The 13078-nt window shown below is 39.1% G+C and overlaps 1 long non-coding RNA gene across 5 annotated transcripts in view; it reads left to right on the top strand.

Annotated features, from left to right (window-relative positions):
* LOC130155634 (uncharacterized) overlaps positions 1-13078 on the top strand; it is a 345033-nt gene that overhangs the window by 300229 nt on the left and 31726 nt on the right. Inside the window, exon 7 of one of the 5 annotated variants that reach the window (XR_008824133.1) lies at positions 9962-10027. The exons of the other annotated variants lie outside the window; for them this stretch is intronic. This is a non-coding gene — a long non-coding RNA (uncharacterized LOC130155634). Of the gene's footprint in view, positions 1-9961; positions 10028-13078 lie in introns of those variants that run through there. 5 annotated transcript variants of the gene reach the window in all.

The following is a 13078-nucleotide window of genomic DNA, read 5'->3' as shown; positions in this document are numbered from 1 at the left end:
AATTTGAATTCTGCTAGTTCTTATGCCAGGGTGAGAAGGTGAGTGTTAGGAGTGCTGAGTTTAAAAAAAGAACCCTAAATCATATACAGTTTTTGGTAGGTTCCAAAGTATCTTTGTGAAAATACAGAGGAGGCTGCAGTATTGCATGAGCCTTGTCTTGAAGAGGGAACCTGGAGAATCTGGAGAACTATAAGATAACAGAAGCCCTTGATGTATGGCACATGGAGGAACACAGTTGCTTTTGCGCTGCTGTAGCAGTACTTTTGTTGTCACTACTTCAAAGGGACACAGAAGCACAGCTGGATTAGCAGGGGTGGGCAAACACTGGGGAAAGAGAAGTGACAAGGGATCACTATGGTGACACCATGGTTGCTGCTGTCTTGCATACATCAGACAGTATTTGCTATTTTAGAATACCTTGCCTGAAAAATGGAAGCCTTATATGGGCAGATACAGGTGCAGTGTGCTCCTGTAAATTGGTGTAGTCCACTTCACCTGAATGAGCCAAGGTTATTGTTCCCATCTAGAAGTTGTTCATTTTATCCTGCCATGAGTTGGCATGGTCTAATGAGCGATGAATACATGTCATGTAGAAAGCTTGTAGGGGTGAGCTGTGAGAGCAGAAACATGTGTTTTACTTTCATTAGTCTTCAAAGAGGTGGAACAGAATCGCTAACATGAATGTGTTGCAGATGGAGTGATGCACTTCACTCTTAAGAGAGAAACGATATCTTTATTGGTATAAACCAGCGATTTAAGGAATTTTGATAGTAAATGTGACAGTGGTTTAATGAGATTTGATGGCAAGATACACTTGATTATTGATGGCAATGAGATTTGATGGCAAGATACACTGCACAGAGGACAGGGTCAGACAAAATTGTCAGAGAGACACTCCTATTGAGTCATGAGGTTCAGAAGGGACACCCTTGCGTTCTAAACTCCTTCTCAGAGGGGAGTTTAGGTGCAGCTAGATCCAGAATTAGTCTCAGTCTTAGTCAGTGGTTTATATCTAAAGGGATTATATGTGCGTGATCAATCCCTTATACCACTCGGATAAGATTTCGAAGTTTAGCGTGCTATTAATCACTTAGTGAGAATCTGTTGTGGCAAGGAATCTCTGAGCCTTGAGGATCAACCTTGAGAGGTGTCCCTACTCAAGGGGAGATGTGTCATGCTGCCCACTGCCATGCAGGAGAGCTCAGTGGGCCCTGAGTGTCCACTAGTGATGGAGTAAGATAATTGACTCGTAGCCATACTTGCATAACAGCTACAGAAGCTGGTTTCTTTCACACTTGTCTAGAGTGGACCTTGACCACCGCTTTTAGGTGGGTGCATTGTTCACATTAGCCCTTGGCTGTCATGTTATCTGTGTCACCGAGACCACTTTGAGTCGGATGGAGCCATCAGGACCAGACACAGCCATTACAGCCGCCCCTGGTGGTTATCACATCAGCATTGTTGCACAACTAAAGGTCAGGATTGGGGGTGAACACAATGCCACAGAGAAGGTTAGTTGCATGAGAGACACATTTTCATGTCCAACAAGGAAAATTCATGTATGTTTGAGTTTGATACTTGTATGTCCCCATGCTAAAAGGAATAAGAAACGGAGAAAGGGAACAGTGTATTAACTTTTCTTTTTGTCTAGGAAAGACACTTGCAGCAATCACATTTTTCAGTGATGAAGGCTGCCCATTTTTCTTTTGTGATACCTGTGCTATTTCCTAAGGACAGCTTGGTTTTGTTCCCCCAGCGTTTGGCCTTGTGATGACATTGATAGTTTGTTTGGATTTTTTCAGTGTTATTGTTGTTCTGAATTTTCTTCATAATTGCATGTTTTCTGCATAACGTTACTGTTATATAGAGAAAAAATGTGTACAGTTTTATTCACGATTATTTTAGTAGTTTTAGGTTTGTGTTAAAAATACCTGTATTTTTAGGGTTTTTTTTTCAGTGTGATTTTCTTAGTACAGACTCTTCTAGGTAAGTTCTTGATAAGAAACAGATTAATAGAAGAGCTTTCATGATATGAGAATGAAATGTCTAGTTTGTTTTAGGCTTGTAATTATTCTCAGTGATGGTTTTGTAGTTATAACTGATTTGTAAGCTTCAATAATCATAGTATGCAATCATACCTTGCAGCATTTTCTGTGTAAATCCATCTCTGTTTCCAGCTTGATATATCAGCACACTTAATGTGGTTGTATTTTTCAGGGTTTAATTAAAACTATTAATTAACATGATTTCAAATTGCCAGTTCTGGCAGCCTGCAGATAGATGTAACAAGGACGAAATCATTGTGTTCTGAGAATGCTGAAATTTACAGTGAAATTTGTTCAGCTGGTCACAACTCAGGTGGTTTGTGGGATTTTGGAAGCGAGTACATGTCTTTCTTTAATATCAGCTATAGACATTTCGTAAAATCACTTTTGTATGGCATGTGGGCAGTGAGTATTCTATGTCACTGAAAAATAAAATGAGTATATTTCCGTCTGAATTAGTGAGGAGAAGCAGCCTGAATTATTTCCTGTCTATAATGTATTAATTCGTTACAAAATGAGTAGCCAGTGTGAAAATCCCTGCGGTATCCCCGCTGTATGCTTGGTTTCCAATTTCACTACATGGTGACTTAAAGGGAAAAATATGCCATGATATTTGGGGTTTTTTTATATTTGAGATTTGGAAGGAATTTAAGTTCTGTTACGCTGAGACCACTTTAACTTAGTAAATGTGTATCTAGATTTTCTGTTTCAAACTGAAACAGGAATAACACTACCCTTAGCCTGAAAGGTTTTATGTAGAAATCCATGCACATGCCAATTTAAAGCATTAGATTTCCGTGCTGATGGGGAAGTGGGCAAGCCAGGTGGAGTATTCCTTGCTGCAGATAAGGCAGCAGAAATACCAGCTTTTATTAGTTTAAAAATTAATCTTTTGTTATGTTGATTTTACATCTTTGCTGTAGAGTATGAATTAAGCTGTTGTTTAGGTGTATTAATTAAATCTGTTGTGATACCATATGCAGTAGTTTCATAGGATTCACCTCCCGAGTGTTTGCACATCAAGTATTCCACCTGAGCACACTGAGGCTGTTCTGCAAGGCCAGTCATGTGCATAGGAAATGGGGGTGATGGGGCATGGGCAGTTTTGGCATTTGAGGGAGGGAAGCAGTGACATTCCCCGAGTTCCTGTACTAGGGCCAGGCCTGATTGACTTGAAAAGTGTGTCACAAGTACTCATGCTGTGGCACAGAGGGGAAGCTGGATCTTTTGGAAAACCTATGGGAAAAGAGGTGTGGGAGAGCAGTAGTGGGAAAGGGCTTGTGTAAGACATCCAGATGCTGTGTCCTGAGGGGTTGCAGGGACCTAAGGGTGGAATTGAAATGCTGGCAGGCATTTCTGAACCATCAAGAAGATGGAGAAAAGTGTCCCTTATTGAAGTGCACAAGTATGTTTAACTGTGGTCTGTAGAATGAAAACACTGAAATTATCCAGACTTTGAAGTAATTTGGGTTTTTTTTCTTACTAAAATGTCTATATGACACTCAAATGTCCATGAAAATTAATGCTATTAATGCTATTACAAAACCTCAGTAGCTTTAAAATAATTATTCCTTGCCAGTAGCAAAGACTTAGAGTCACACTGTGATTTGGTGAAAGAGAGACTTCACAGAAAAATTGTCCTTCTTCTTCACTATTGTACTTATTGTTACATCAGTCAAAGCTACATTTTTTACATTATATTCAATACCCTTAAATTATCACCCTTTTAGCTTGGTGAAGAGCAGTTGTAGTATTTCATTGTTCAGTGCTTGTAACAAGGAAGAAAAAATCCCAGTAAGTAATAGAAACATGTTAACACTGGCCACTCTGAATTCTTGATTTTTGAAAATCTCATGTGTAATTGAGCTACAGGTTCTGGATGTTAGGGGCTTCTACATTTGTTGCTTATGGATAAGGCAGGCACGTACGCATGCATGTGTAGTTGGCAAAACGTACATATTCTGATGTTATCTTACTGTGCTTCTTCTTGTCCTGCAAAGGATGAGTTCTAAAAAACTGTTTGCAGGCTTAAGGAGTGATTTAACAGTGGGAAACATTTACATTACCAATATCTAGTTACTTCTGATTCAAGTAATGAAATATTTTTCTTTGCATTTGATTTCATTATTTATTTTGTCAAATGTAAGAGGAAAGAAGTGTACACAAGGGTCATAGTACTCCATTTATTTGCTAATTTAGATCGGGATGGTATCAGAGGATCTGGTTTTCCCAGGGTAAATTTGAAAAAAAATATTGTATAGTATATATAGATAATAATATACTATATATCATACAGTAAATATTATTTAACTTTTAAGTAGTGTGACCATCATATTTGCTAACAATAAAAAAATCATTGTAGGAAAACAAGTTAGCACAGTTGGATCATAAAGCAGTTTCCCCCAAAGTGGCCTAAGAAGAAATTACACTTCTCATAGCAGAAAAGCTGCACTGCACACAAATGCGATCAGTTAAAGGGAGATGCATGAAAGAAATTGAATTAGTATAAAAATATGCTTCGCAGAACATCTAATTGCCACACACACAAAAAAAAAAAAAAAAAAGGAAAAAGGAAAAATTAGAGCTTTCATTCTGAAATGTTCTGAGTCCAGATACAGGCAAGCCAGCTAGGAAGAGAAAAACAGCAACCTTTGTATATTCATTCTCTGAACTAACTCTGCCTCAGTTTGCCACATGCACGTATACCTTTTTCAGCATCATTCTTCTGAAATAATTCCTCTCTCCATCTTCAACTACATTCCCAAGATGGAAGCATAAATAGTTTGATGATTTGACTGAAGCAGTGGTTATATTTTTGAATGAGAGCAGATGATAACACTGCGACAAAAATCTAGCTTGTACAAAGTCTCCAACATTGGCTGGTAATTACCTTGTCTACTCAATTGCTTTCTTTGATTGGTTTTCCTTCTTAAAGAAATATTTGGGTTTTATTATGCTTCAAATTTGTATTCACTCTTGAATTTTAAAATATCAAATTTTGTTATATAGTTTTCTTGTAAAATTTCTCCTTGTCCATCCTTTTATCTGCTGGAACTTGCTATTTCCTTTTCTAGATGTTTTCCTGCTTCTATTAACTTTATTATAAAATAAATAGGATTTTGTTTAGAAAATAACAGGCATATTAACAATGAAGTTAGTTTTCTGGAATTAAATCCCGTAATAAATGGGCAGAAAGAAAGGAGAGAAAAATCTATCTAATGATTTCCTTGTAAACCTTCTTTGTCATTCGCCATAGATTGAGGCAGGTTTCTCTTCTTACGGATGAACTGCAAGACTGACCTCTACAAATTCATTTGTTTTTTGAGGATATTGCTGCCATCAGCAAGAAGGTCAAAATGGGACATCAAGCAACATTAATTTGATGACCACCAGAATTAATGGAAAAGTTGTTTCTCCTCCTGGTTATCTAATAGCAGCACAAAAATCTTAAATTTTAGCATTCTACTAAGAGGGAAGATCAGAGAATTTAACACAGAGATTACATGTCCGCCAAAATTTAACATTTGGAAGAAAGTATCTTTTAAAATAAACCATAACATTCATAAGATTCATACAAGTATTATGAATCCTCAAGAAAATTATTTATGAAGTGGTACAGTAGACTTACAATCTGGCTGGCTGCATCTGTGTGTTTCTGTGGCATAGGGATGGGTAGCCACCAGACCTCTTTTGCCTAGCAGTTTATGTTGCTTCACTGCTTGGCATGCAAACATTGCAAATGAAATAGTACAAAAATGCCTCGAAACCAAAACATTTTCTTATACAGCTAGCTCTGTAAAATACAAGCAAAGAAGTAGAAAAAAACCATAGTAACTGTCTTATAAAAAAGAAGAATCCTTGTCTTGTAAAGTCAATGGATAACTTCCCCAATTTCTGTCTTCACCACGCTGGAATACTATGTGACAGATCGAAGTCCTTTCTGTTTTTGTGGATCCTGATGCAGTGTTTCAGGTTCAGCATTGCCCTGACCTGGTCAGAAGTAAGAAAAGCACATGCTGTGCTAAAGGTGACGTCTGTGAGGATCAAGGACTGAGACCCGAGTTGGACTGTAATTAAACAGGATCCTTGGCTGCTTGGAGGGGATACATAAGTTTCACATCCTCCAGCCCATCCATCTCTATGCTGTTGAGATCTCCAGGCACATTCAGATAGCAGCTCCTGGTTTATATTGCATCCTCGGGGCAGTAGTCTGCTGTCTCTCTGATTTTAAAAATCTTTGCAGGTATGACAAGGTGCTCTTCTGTTCTTCAGCGGTACTATTAATGGTTTACATTTCATGTAAGAGTGTGCTGGGTTAGAAGGGCTATTGGCAAGATACAGTTCTTTGGTCTTTTTAACTACTCAGAATGAAAGCAAAACAGAATTAGAAAGTGAGTACGTATGGAGATGATTTTGTGCAGCAGTGAAGCAGGCACTGAGCATACAGCTGATTTTTGCTGTTCTTGCTGCCCAGTAATTTCTATTGGTGTGATTTTGCCTTCAATGCAGAGTTGTGTGCGTGTACAGAATTGCTGTGCTTGTTCCTTTAAGATATCTAGATTTGTGGATTTTATGGATAAATGGGACTGTTGTGAGATTGCCTTTTTTTAACACTGGCTGTAGAGATGCACCAAGTGAACCCTGTACTTTTCAGTCAACAGAAATATGTAACCTAGTGAACCTGTTCATAACAAAGGTAACATTTTAAAACCATTATGTCTTTTTCTCTTCAAATCTCTTTTTTAACATTTAAACAGTCTTTTATAGCGCCTCCTTGTCTTTGCGCTTGTAGAAACAATGTGTTCAAAGGAAGTACTTGGCACAGAATATTGTTTCCTTTAAGAAGAAACTCTACTCCTTATAATCCTTATTTAGTGCATAGCGCTGTTTGCTTGTGAGTTGGCATTGCTGGGAGGGTATAAAGAAGTCAACTTCCATGGATGAATGCAGGCTTTTTTCCCCTGGAAGTGCTGCTGGTAAAAGGGAAGGATTTGTGCTGACTGCTCAATTCCTTCTGCATTGCAGCATATTCTTGTAGTCAGAGAACATGAATAGGGTATAACCACCTGTATTTGTACGCGTATTTGAATCCAAGAGCAAGTAGTTTGAAGTGAGAGGAGAAAAGTTTTGTTTCCTTTTAGTGATTTATCTAATATAACCCTAATTAATTATGCAATATTACCACCTTTAGGTCTTCAGTTGTCTCTGTCTTTAAATTAAAATCCTTGATGGCAGCGTGTGATGGTTCTTGGCTGCAAGAACAGCTCCCGTAAGCACATATCCCACTGGAGGGTCCAGGACCTGTGCCTTGCTGTTTGTTTTGGGCTTATTGCTTCTATGAAGATAAATGCCCCAAAACTTGCCAGCAACACTCTGGGCAAGCAATGCCCCGGCTTCTCTTTTGTGCCCTTGGGCTTTGAAGGTGTCACTAGCCTCAGGAGGGACCATGCAGCCCAGCGTGAACCCTCTGGGTTTGCCCCTGTTTTTGTTCTTTAAAGAACTCTAGTTTGTATGATCTGTGTTCAAACAGACTAATGACCTTTCACTAGCAGGATATTAAGTCTCTCAGGAAGAAGAGGCTGCTGGTGACGACATGTCCGAGCCAGGAAAGAATATACCAATTCACAGCGAGGGATTAAATGGTTCTGTTGATACCAAGGGGTAATCCTTGTGGGTAAGGCTTGATGGAGGATACCAAAATCAATTGATCCTGAAGCGCATAATGTGGTTGTGGTTTGGGGTTTTTTGTTTTGTTTTGTTTTTTCTAGGGTTTTGATCAAGTCCCTTCTTACTTTGTTCTTTTCCCCAAAATACAGTAGGGGAAGGCCATACTGAGCAGTGTAACACCAGGTAATTCAAATTATGAACCCAAAAGATGTCATCAGACTTCAGTTTATCAGTGAATTAAGAATCAGATATGGTGATGTTAAATACTATTCGATGATTGCTTAGCGCTCAAGGGGCTGAGAGGCATTAGAGAAAAAAAATGTAATGCTAGATGTGCTGTACTTTTGTTAGTTTTGTGAAATTTAAGAGATTAAGCAGAGAAAAGTCCTTGTCACAGTATGAGGTTCTCCCAAAGGGTAGGATAACAGATAATCCCTTTGTACTAAAGCTATATATTTCTGCTACAACAGCAATCAAAGTAAAACCGTAAGTGCCTGTAAAAACCTGCCTGAAGGGCAAGCTCTCTCTGGGTGCTACAGAAGGCAGTTTCAAAGTTGATATAACAAGATCAATTCACTCCTTTTCTAAACACTGCATGTTGGATGTTGGGTCTCTTCTGATGCTGCCAGTAACTCTGTCCCAAGTGGAGCTCTCTGAGACATTGCTGCCTTTAGTATCTGTGCTTTAAAAAACCCGAATAAATAAACTAACTCTTTGGATGAGGTTGGTGTGTTTGAGGAATGTAACGGGTTTTTATTATCATTATTTTATTTTTTCTTAATAGCCTTAAGCTAGCCAGGTGACAGCTCAAATTGGTATTTTGCAGGCACAAGCATCTGCTGAGCTTCTGGAAATGGAGAGATGGAAAGTACAAGTGGATTACATTTACCAGTTGTAAAATAGGTTGTTAGTCTGAACTACCTTTTGGCAATCAGAGCAAAAATGTCTGTCGGGTATTCAATTTTTAGTCTTCCACCTGGGGTTACAGAGCGAGCGAGCCATTCTCTCTATATGCAGCTGTATGAAGTCTGCCACATCACTAAATGCTGACACATTGAGATGTAATGTGTAATAAGATGGGTGAAGATTTCTTATTTGACCCCTTTTAGCGGCTTGGGGAATAAACCTCCAGGTGAGGAACTGTTGCAGCAGTGGTAACTTTAGAAGCTGGCAGAGCCATTTAAGCAGCTTCATGCTCATAGCGTACAGGAGGGGCATTTCACCAGCTCTTGGGTCCTCTTTTTTTTTTTTTTTGTTTGTTTGTTTGTTTTTGTTTTTGATCTAAGAATACCTTAAAGCTGTTCGAATCTGTTTTTCTGGAAATTCTTTTTGAAATGAAGGCATACTTCCTCTGTCTTGACAGACTTCCGTCAGCAGTCTTTGGAAGACAGCGTGGCATTTGCGTGCATTGGAGAATGTGTGGGTGGCTGTGTTCCTATGATAGGTCTAAATACTTCAGAATAACTGCAATTTTAGAAAGGAAAGACCAACAACACTGCTTTAATTTTCCTTTCACTATGCCTTATTTTTCTCTTCTTCTTAGTTTTGAGGTCTCCTCTTAACAGCCAGAAGCCCTTTCAGTCATACATTACCCTGTTGTCTTCATTGAGCTGTGGCTTTTATTCTTCTTGTAACATGCAACCGTGACATGAAGAAATGCAGAACCATCATTAAACTTTTACTGAAACAGATTTTTGAAGCTTAAACCACTTGTAAACTGCTTTTTAAGATTTGCTTTTACTCAGAAAAAATGATTAATTTTTTATTAAATAAGGGACAGGAAAGGAACAATACTACACCACTTCTGTACCTTCCAGATTTAAATAGCTATTAGCGATGATGGCAAGTTCTAAAATTTTTCTGAATAATCACCATGTGATGGAGATGGGTGATCTATCAGTGGCTGGCCACATTTGAGTGTAATGTCAGGTTATTCTTTGGAAACTGCCTACTTTGTGATGCACTCTTCCCTAGTGTCTACTGTGCTCTTCATATGTCATGTCTTTTCTCTTTGCTCCCTTGCTTCCTTGTTTGATTGCTTTGCTTTTCTTTTTCTCTCTTGACCTTTAAAGTCATGCTACCTCCCTGTAGTCTTCTGGGGTTTCGATTTACATGCCTTTTGAGTCCATCCTGAGAAAGGCGGAGAAGCTACCTTTCGCCATCTTGACTGAGTTGTTTGACTTGTGAGTGGCATTGCCTTGTGCACAGCACAGTACAGAGAGCTCAGATTGTTCCTTCTTGCTTTCCAGGGAAGAAGAAAGGAGATGATCCTTAATCCCATGAGCTCAAACCAGCCCATGTATGTACTAGGAGGAAGAATAATGAAAGGTAGCAGCCTTGCATGGGAGGGATCAGGGAACAGGCCAACAGCTGTCACCCGATCGGCATTTTCACCCCTAGTATGTGCGCACATTAAAGATTGCCCTGCGTGAGCACAGTTGTGATACCAGGAGCGCTAAGAGTGAACAGCTTTAGTAGCTGACTTTCCAGATTTACATGTATCACTTGAATGCAGCAAGTTGTGTTCCTTTATGTCAAATGAAACATTTATAATTGCTGACTATAAAGGAAAAATACAGAAAGGAAATCTCTTAAAGCCCTAGCTAGTCTCTTTTTAACCTTTAGTTGCTATGTAATCATCAGGAAAGTACTAAAACATATCATATCTACAAACTGAGGACAAAAATACAAACATGGCTCTGTACAGTGTATATGGGCTAGAAGATATTAGTCCTGAGTTTTGACCTACAGTACCTGCTAAATAAGAAAGCACTAACTGGCAAGAAAGTTCCCCAGAAGAGGAAAGATGCACTTTTTTGACAAAGTGCTTGTAACAGTCTTAGTATTTCATCAGTAAGTTACGATGGCAAACTAACATGTTCGTTTGTGGGCAGTGAATTTCTCAAATGACCAATGAGCTGTTCGCTTTGTTCCTAGGGGTTTGTAATAGCCAGAGTGGTTCTATGCATAAACCCCTAGATGATGTCCAGCAGCAAGATGGGAGGTTGCGGCAGTGCTACACAAATACATGAGTATCTCTGCTGAGCTGCTCCCCCAGGCACATGTAGATGCTAGATGGAGCTTTTACTTGAAGAGCATATTTTTCTCATGCATTAATGTTTGCCTGAGTCATGTAGGGACTTTCTTTCCACACTGCTGAGTGTCACCGGGGAGGTCCCCTTTTAGATTCAAGTCTGCTGTCTTTGCTTTTCTGCAGCATTAGGCATTCCTCCTACTCCTGTGTTTCAAGGGCTATGGGAACCAGCCCAGAACTCAGCTGTGTTCCTCCCTCCAATTGGCAATCACAAGACACCCTTACGACATCTACACTGTTCTTCAGTGGAGATATTTTATCTCTACGATGTGGGAAGCGTGGAAGTGGCTGGGGTACACTCACCTTTGAAAATCACCAGTAGGTACATTAAGGGTTGTTTCTAATGCCATGGATGGAGATGCTGGGAGGAAACCTAACCTGAACTGAGTGGCAGCAAAGGTCAGAGTGGACCAGCCTGTTCCAGGCCACTCTGCAAACCTTTTCCTGTGTTCAAAAAAGACATTTGTCAAGTATGTAGTTTCATTGCTCCGGGAGAGCCCCAGTGAACTGGGCTGCAGATTTCGTATATTAACATCACTTGTTGTCCTTTGGTACCACCCTTCCTGCCCCCTCATGTGACAGCCTGTTGCTTAGACAGAAGCAAAACTTTACTGATTCCTCCATTCTACAGAAAACCCCAAAATCAGAACCAGTAGGTTTAGGAGAAAGAAGACTCTTGGGGAAAAAAAGTCAGCTCAGTAGTGCCTCAAGTATAAAACATGCTGTAATTGGTGATGTAAAGAGGTTGAACAGCGAAGAAACTTCCATGTAAAGCCAGTCCCAACCTCATATTTGTTGAGTGATCATCAACCTTTAGTTTTGCAGAATCTCTGTGTGAATTCTGTTAAGGCATCGTGCAGTAAAGCTCTGTGAACTGCAAAAGTAAATAATTAGTAAAAGGGCAAATTATACAGAGGTGCTTATATTCAGGCATAAAAACTTCACCTCTGCAAATACCTTGTTTGTGTGTGTGTGTGTGTGTGAAATCTAAAATAAAGATTAGGACAAAGCTATCACCCTATCAACTATAAAATAACTGTGTGAGATGATGCTGAGAAGTTGTATCAGATGCTCAGCCATCTCAGAATCCTTCTGCTAGTCTTTACGGCTGAAGAGTTCATTTTCCTAACTTTTTTTTTTTTTCTCCAAAAACTGCAGCAGTTTTGCACCATCTCTGCCAGTCTGTCGGAGGGTTGTGATACAAGGTGATACCCATCCATTTAACATAAAATGATCAGAGTCGGAACAGATGAACCAACCTTGGGGACTTGGAGTGTGAATATTTTCACACTGCATTCAGTAAAATATCTATCTTAAAGTATTCTTAAATTTAGTTGTGATACTATGTAAGAGTAAAATACATGGCACTAATTTTCCAAGAGATGAAGTAAAGGATAATATATTCTACAAATATTTAATTAAATGCTTCCTCTCATTGTGAGAAGCATTATAATGAGTTTCTTCACTTATTTAAGTAGGTAAAGCAGGGATTCAAGGAGGAATAGATAAAGTTAGAAAAATAATCAGAGAGGTTATTTGTATTCAAGTCACCAGAGTAAAGAAATTCACCCTAAAGCATCTGTGGTACTGACCAGAACAGTCTGCACCGTTATCCATTTGAGACTGATGGATGAAAGGAGAAGTCCCATAGGAATGACAAGGGAAATTTCATTGCGTAAATAACTGGCTTAGTAGATGGCAACAGAGCAAGCATTGCAGTTTGTTTCAAGTTAATTTGTTCTTTCTCATAAGCAAACAGAGTTATAATCTAGGTAAGTCACCAGTAACATGGTCATGGCTGAATGTGAAACCATTGTCTTGCATGCGTGCTGTCACACAGGGAAGTGTTTTCAAGTCTGTTTTGAGCTTGTGACAAATATTAAACATGAAAATGTCATGTTTAATTTTTTTCTTCATTGATTGTGATATCATAAAGACTAGAATGGGAAAGTCGCAGCAGCTTCAGAAGGATTTGTAAGCGTTTCAACAAGGTGAGAATTATAAGTTTACATGATGTTGCACATGAATAAACTATCTGAAATAATTTAAGATTTGATTTTGTCATGACAAGTGCTATGCAATACCAAACAGAGAATAAATGGCTATGTGTAACTAATAAGACTAAAAAAGACCTAAAGAGGGGCAATTGGATGGAATGGCACAGTGTGAGGAGGCACTGTGAATGGATTTGGACGATGCAGCTGAGGTGTGGACATCATGATGGGATGATATAAGCTCCAAAGTGGGGAAAAGTGGCAAAAGCTTTAGATCA

This window comes from Falco biarmicus, chromosome 9 (genome assembly GCF_023638135.1).
Source record: "Falco biarmicus isolate bFalBia1 chromosome 9, bFalBia1.pri, whole genome shotgun sequence".
In the NCBI taxonomy this organism is placed as follows: domain Eukaryota; kingdom Metazoa; phylum Chordata; class Aves; order Falconiformes; family Falconidae; genus Falco; species Falco biarmicus.
The sequence above is the reverse complement of the archived record's forward strand: the minus strand, read 5'-3'. Positions and strand labels throughout refer to the sequence as shown.